Source organism: Myotis davidii, unplaced genomic scaffold (assembly GCF_000327345.1).
Source record: "Myotis davidii unplaced genomic scaffold, ASM32734v1 scaffold6, whole genome shotgun sequence".
In the NCBI taxonomy this organism is placed as follows: domain Eukaryota; kingdom Metazoa; phylum Chordata; class Mammalia; order Chiroptera; family Vespertilionidae; genus Myotis; species Myotis davidii.
The window spans coordinates 9,653,833-9,660,948 of NW_006383011.1; positions in this window are offsets into that span (position 1 = coordinate 9,653,833).

Sequence of the window (7,116 nt, forward strand, 5' to 3'; positions counted from 1 at the left end):
TCCACATTTATTTTCAGTAACCTAAAAGCACAAGTTGTGCTTTATGTGAAAAACTACTTGCTGATTTACCTTAAATGGAAAGCAGTGTGGCAGATTCAAAGATGCCCTAACTATGGTATCATTATATCAACAATAGCCAGTTTGTGATTTTTATTAGAAGGTTTTACACTTGTGTACATAGTATATAATTTATCAATTATATTTCTGTGGTCTTCACTGTGAGAACAGTGCCTGTCACAGGAAATTCTTGTCTATTTTATTAATGATCCATCATTTGTTCTGACATAGGTGAGGTTCTCTTTTAGTTAGGTATTGCTAATGTCTGTCTGCAGGATGGAAATGGGTAGATAGTAGAGGCTTGGGATAGGCTTATCATCAAAATAGGAGAGTGATTTTTTTTCATCATTTGGAATCCCATTTCATAATATTTATCCTTTTCTACACATGTTTTTATTTTCTCCTCTAGCTATCAGGTTTCCATTTATTTAGTATCTTTCCATTAGCAGTATTGTAAATAGGAATGAATGAGTCACCATCTATTGCAGATTTGAGTTAAAAGAGGAACTGATCACATGATAGGACATTCATATTCTGGAAATACCTGGTGAGTAACCATTAATTTATAAGAGTATTTCGTGTCATACCACAGCAAAGTAGTTAAAGAAATAGGATAGCACCATCTTACCTAAGATCAAGCAACTGACAGTTAGCAAAAACATTACACCAAAGACACTTTTAGGCCTATTGCCAATTCATGGACTTTGCTCATAGAAGAGCCATCAGGTCCTCACTCAAAAATTATTAAATCCTTCAGACTGCTTTAACAATCTGTGAATTCCCTGCATACAGTAAATTAGAAGCAGCAAGATAGAATGGGGACTATTGATACTGATATTGTCAGCAGCAAAAACCAACAACCGAGAGAGAAAATAGAAAAACTACTCAAGTAAAATAAAAATTTAAAACATAGTTGTCTGGGACCTGTGAGTGTAGGTCAAATATCCTTGCACTTTTTAAGAGCCTCTAAATATATCATTATACTAAAAGTGAAAAACAATAATTTAAGTCAGCCGAAACCGGTTTGGCTCAGTGGATAGAGCGTTGGCCTGCTGACTGAAAGGTCCCAGGTTCGATTCTGGTCAAGGGCATGTACCTGAGTTGCTGGCACAACCCTGGTGGGAGATGTGCAGGAGGCGGCTGATCCATTTCTCTCTCTCTCTCATCGATGTTTCTAACTCTCTATCTCTCTCCCTTCCTCTCTGTAAAAAAAAAAAAAAAAAAATCTAAAAAAAAAATAATTTAAGTCAATTGTGATGACATATTTCTATACTAAAAGGTCAATTTCTGTTTAGAGTATCCTGTGCAATAAAACCTTGATAATTATAACCCCTTTCTAGAATATTTCTTTCAAAATGATACAAAATGTAAAAAATAAACTTATTGGGTGTTGAAAAGGATAAATATCATTATATAGTATCTGAGAAGTAAAAGATTATGTGATGTTTACGTATTCCTCCAAGCTTTCCTCTCAGAGAAAAGATTATATAGAGTCAGGAAAAATTTGTCTTGAAAGCCATTTATTTTATGGTCTCAGTGTCTTTTTAGTTCTTCCAATTCGCTGGCAAGCAGTAATTGCTCGTTAATGCCCCTTCTAGGTCATTAGTTAATTAGAATAGTCCTTTTCGGAAGTTTCTTTGCTGTGAGCTCTTGCCAATTGTTGGGCATTTAAACTGGTTGAAGGAAGACTCTTTGAGATTTTGACTGAGATGCTGTCTTAAACGTCAGGTATACAAAGATGAATAAAACAAGTCACTCTCCAGGAGTTCCCCATCTACTCAGAAAAAGAACATGTGAGCAAAAATAAAGGGAAGTCTGGCCTGCGTGGCTCAGTGGTTGAGTGTCAACCTACGAACCAGGAGGTCACAGTTTGATTCCCCGTCAGGGCACATGCTTGGGTTGCAGGCTCGATCCCCACTGGGGTGTGTGCAGGAGGCAGCCAATCAATGATTCTCTCTCATCATTGATGTTTCTATCTCTCTCTTCCTCTCCCTTCCTCTCAGAAATCATTTAAAAAATATATAAATATATATGAAATAAAGAGATTAGATACTATGCAGGCACAAAAGAGGGAGTGGTCAACTCAACCCAGAAGAAGAATGCTTCACGGAGAGTGACACTTGAATCCTGAAGGAGGAGTGGGAGTTGACCAGGATAGAAAGCAGGAAAGGATATTTCAGCTGGGGATGGTAGCATGGAATATAATGGTGAATTTGTGCTGGTTCACTTTGGAGCATGGCACTGAAGTATTTGAGCAGAATAAATGAAGATTGGACTGAAAGAAGGATCCTTTGCTCTGCCCTCTCATCTCTTTTTAACTTTCTTTTCCCCTGCCTAGTTGAGACACAGGACAGAGCAACAAGTCCACTGACTAAGCCAGTGATGGCGAACCTTTTGAGCTCGGCGTGTCAGCATTTTGAAAAACCCTAACTTAACTCTGGTGCCGTGTCACATATAGAATTTTTTTGATCTTTGCAACCATAGTAAAACAGAGATTTATATTTTTGATATTTATTTTATATATTTAAGTGCCGTTTAACAAAGAAAAATCAACCAAAAAAATGAGTTCGCGTGTCATAGGTTCGCCATCACTGGACTAAGCAAATGTCTAGTAGGGAATGAAATTAGTATGCTCATTTTACAGCCGAGGCTCAAAGAAGTTAAGCAATGTACTTAATTTCTCTCTGTCTCATTGTATTATAATTCCTATTAAAACTACGTTGGATAATTAAAGCACATGCATTCTATGTTTTTGGTGAGTTAAAAATCTTATTCATTAGATCAGGAGGACTTGGAGACTCCTTTGAAAAGTCTATGAGAGCCTGGCTCAGTGGTTGAGTGTCTACCCATGAACCAGGAGGTTACAGTTCAATTCCCGGTCAGGGCACCTGCCCCACATTGTGGGCATGCAGGAGGAACCTGGTCAATAATTCTCTCTCATCACTGATGTTTCTGTATCTCTCCCCTTCTTCTCCCTTCCTCTCCCTGAAATCAATAAAAAACATATGAAAAGAATAATAAAAGAAAAGTCTGTGAGAGATTGGACTTTTAAAAATTAATGAGAGAGAGAGAGAGACTTATTCCACTTATCTATGTATTTATTGGTTGATCCTTGTATGTACCCTCTTCGGGCATCATACCCACAATCTTGGTGTATTGGGATGATGCTCTAAACAGCTGAGCTACCTGGCAAAGGCCTGAGAATGGATCTTTTGGTAGCATATAAAAATAATATTTATGAGGCAATGGCACCAATTTTTTAAACAATTTTTTAAGAAATACTGTAATTGACAATTCAGCCATTTAAGGTGTTCAATTCAATGATTTTCTAGTATGTTCATAGAATGATGCATTTATCACCACAGCCAATTTTAGACTATTTTCATTTTCTCAAAAAGAAACCTCTTACTCTAAGCTGTGAACTCCCATATCCTCCCAATCTCCCCAGGCCTAGACATCCACTAATCTACTTTCTGTCTCTATAAATTTGTCTCTTGTGGACATTTCATATAAATGGAATCATGTCAAGATGGTCCTTTGTGACTGGCTTCTTTAACTTTGCATAATGTTTCCACGGTGTAGCATGTATTAGTACTTCATTCTTTTTTATTGCCAAAAATATTCCATTGTATGACTTCACAACATTTTATTTATTAATTTATTAGTCAATGGGCATTTGGGTTATTTCAATATGGGGGGTATTATAAACAACTAGGGTCCCGGTGCATGGATTCATGCACATTGAAAGGAAATCAATTAGAAGAAATATTTTAATATTGCTATTCATGTCTTGCTAATGAAAGGAAAATAGGATTCTACTGAGTCTCCTATCTACCCACTCCAGGACTTCTGTGAGGATCAACTGAGATGAGGCACGGGAAAATGCTTCACAAACATTTGGTTAAACTTTAAAATGTTTGCACCTGGCTATAAAGGAAGTTGCGTTCCTGGGCTGAAGAAACTCCAAGGAGGCTAGTCGCTAGGGAGAGGAAGCCAGGCGTTGCTACGTGATGTCATTACCCGGCGTCCACAGCAACTGTTCCCAGCTGGGCTCGCTGTGGGCCTCATTTTGCACCATGGGGAATTGGCAGCATCACCTACGATTTGGTGGGGTGTTGCTCCCGTTTGGTGGCGGGGCCTGTGTCCCACTTGGGGGAAGCCGAGTGTTGGTTTGTCAGCATCAGGTCTGTGGTGTTGTTTATTTTTCTTTTTTTTCTTTTCTTTTTTTTTTTTTTTTATTAGTTAAGGTGGTGTTGTTTATTTTTAAATGGCCAATACGTGTCATGGCAGCTCCTGCATTGAGCGTCTGCCCCCTGGTGGTCAGTGCGCATCATAGCTATCGGTCGGATGGACAGATACAGCCTTTTATATATTTAGACAGATGATACCATTCTGCAGATGTATTTGTTGTTTGCATACTAGCTTATAGATGTGATTAGTTTTGCAAATATCTTCGAGGCACCTGGTTCAGTGTAAGTCTATCCCTTTCCATAGTATAGCTCAAGATGGAGGTACACATGTGTGCTTTTGTACATGGGCAATGTTTTGTATGTATAACTTGCAGTGGGAGCCTCAATTATAATACACGGGCAGGGGTAATCTTTCTTTTGTGACCCCAGAATGTGATCATGGTCCATTTAAGTTCTGATTAGAATAGAGCAGAGCAAATCATGTAGACCCTAACCAGATGAGTATGATTTTTACAAAGTCCTTTCCTGCCGGACTTAACATTCTAAGAAAAGATGAATTCAGGACAAATAAATGATTACTAAGCATGAAACAAAACTACCTTGGAGAAATCTCTTCCTAAGTGAAAGGAGGATTGGAACAAACTTTTGAATTTAATGTTACAGAACGTTGCAATTCAAAAACCATTAAATTGTGTAAATGTACAATCCCTCCTTTGCCAGACGGAGAAGTTTCCTGATTGTACTCTTGAGGTATTACAAAGTATTTCTAAGGTGCTGTTAAACTAGAGAATTGTGAATTGGTAGGTTTTCAAATAAATTGCTCCAGACCTCAGTCTGGTCTAAAGCTTCCTGTTTTTACAATTAACTCCTCATGTTTCTTTGTTGAGTGTGTGTGTGTGTGTGTGTGTGTGTGTGTGTGTGTGTGTAAAACCTAAAGATAGACCAGGAAGCATGTGGGGCCATCTGGCTTTAGAAGGGAATCCAGATTTCTGTGCGGGCTAGCTTCTAAATGTAAACTGGATAAACAATGCTATTGTAATGTACAACTCCTGGGCTAACCATTCAGTCATCACTGTCCGAAGTGCCCTTAACTTCTTGTACTTTGGTATCAATACTTTGTGGGTCTTTCATGTATGAAGGAAGCAGGTTGGTCTGTCTTAAGATAAACCCCAGTATATGCACGGACACTGCCATGTTGTTTAGTCCAGCTTCTGAGGGATTACAAAGAAAAGTGAACCTCTCAGGCATTAGGCTGCTCCTGAAAGCAATGCTTCCTTTTTGGTGCCGGCTTGCTCTTGGTCTGCATTCCCAAGTAAAGGCTTGTGATTCAGAAAGAGTCATCAAGAGGAGAAGGAAATAATTGCTAGCAACCAGAACGATCCAAAGCTTGTGTCCTGGCCAGGGCAATATGAGATTTTACTCTGTTTACCAGTTAGCAAAGCGTGCTACGAATGCATCCTAATATTAATTGAGATGCATTTCGGAAGGGCATTTCTTTTCTCTTCAAAGCGAGAGCCATTCTCCTATAACTGAAGTAAAGTAGGAGAGGTTACATTTCAAGTTTCTTCCTAAAGATTCTTCATTTGGCTGGGGGTGGGGATAAGGGGAATAATGATGAAAACAACTTCAACATTTATAGAGCACTCACTATGCATTGCCAATTTCATTTAACTCAATTATTATTCCTGCTCCACATATGAAGAAAGTGAACCACCGACAGGTTCAGTAAGTTGTCTTGGCTCACACAGCCGGTAAGTGTTGGAGCCTGGATTTGAATTAGGTAGGAAGACGAGCTCAGGCTCTCAACGACCTAATTAAGAAATGGTGCTGGCCCTGGCCGGTTTGGCTCAGTGGATAGAGCATCGGCCTGCAGACTCAAAGGTCCCAGGTTCGATTCCAGTCAAGGGCATGTACCTTGGTTGCCGGCACATCCCCAGTTGGGGGTGTGCAGGAGGCAGCTGATCGATGTTTCTCTCATTGATGTTTCTCTCTATCCCTCTCCCTTCCTCTCTGTAAAAAAATCAAAAGTATATTTTAAAAAAAGAAAGAAATGGTGCTGCTTCTTAATTAGTGTTATGACAAAACCATTTTTGCTACTAACTTAAAATACCATATAAGTAATCAAAAGTAGATGTTTGTGTAAACATTAAGAGTACACACTGCAAAACTATACTATATTTATACGCTTCCCCTCTCAAAAAAAATTTTTTTATATGCCCGTGTTCTCCCAGGGAAAAAGTCTTCTTGATTTTTCCTTTGAAGAGTAACATTTGATTTTGTTGGCGAACTGCTAAAATTACTTTGATGGTTCCAGTCGTGCATAGCATAGAGATTTATGACAAATATGTAATCTATTTATTTGTCACCCAACTTGGACGACTTCCAAATGTTTCTTCTTAGTAGCTCTTGATTTTGTTTGGATTTTTTTAAATGGCCAAATAGTCAAACAACGTCTGAATCACGTTTGCTCCAGGCAGGGAATACCAACGTGTTGAAAGACAGCTTTGGTAATTTAAAATCCCGCTACATTCACTTGCAACTTTGAAGAGAACTCACGCTTTTGTGGACTGGATTTTTAAAAGGAGAAGAAAACATAAAAAACAAGTTTGCGGCTCAAGTCCCTCGGTTGCTATTTGCTGCAGTGAGTTTTCCCATTCCGCTTTGCAGGCAAAAAGCACGCTTCCCAGATCAAACCAAACTGTCCGAAAACGCTGTCTGCATCCCTTATGGTTAAAAGAGGAGACTTTGGTTCCCTTTCCTTCACACATCAAAGAAGGCGCTCGGGGAGGAAATAAACCATAATTAGGCACGAGCGAGCAGACAGACCCCCTCCTCTGCCTCCCCGATCCCCGCCCCCAGACCCTGGCAA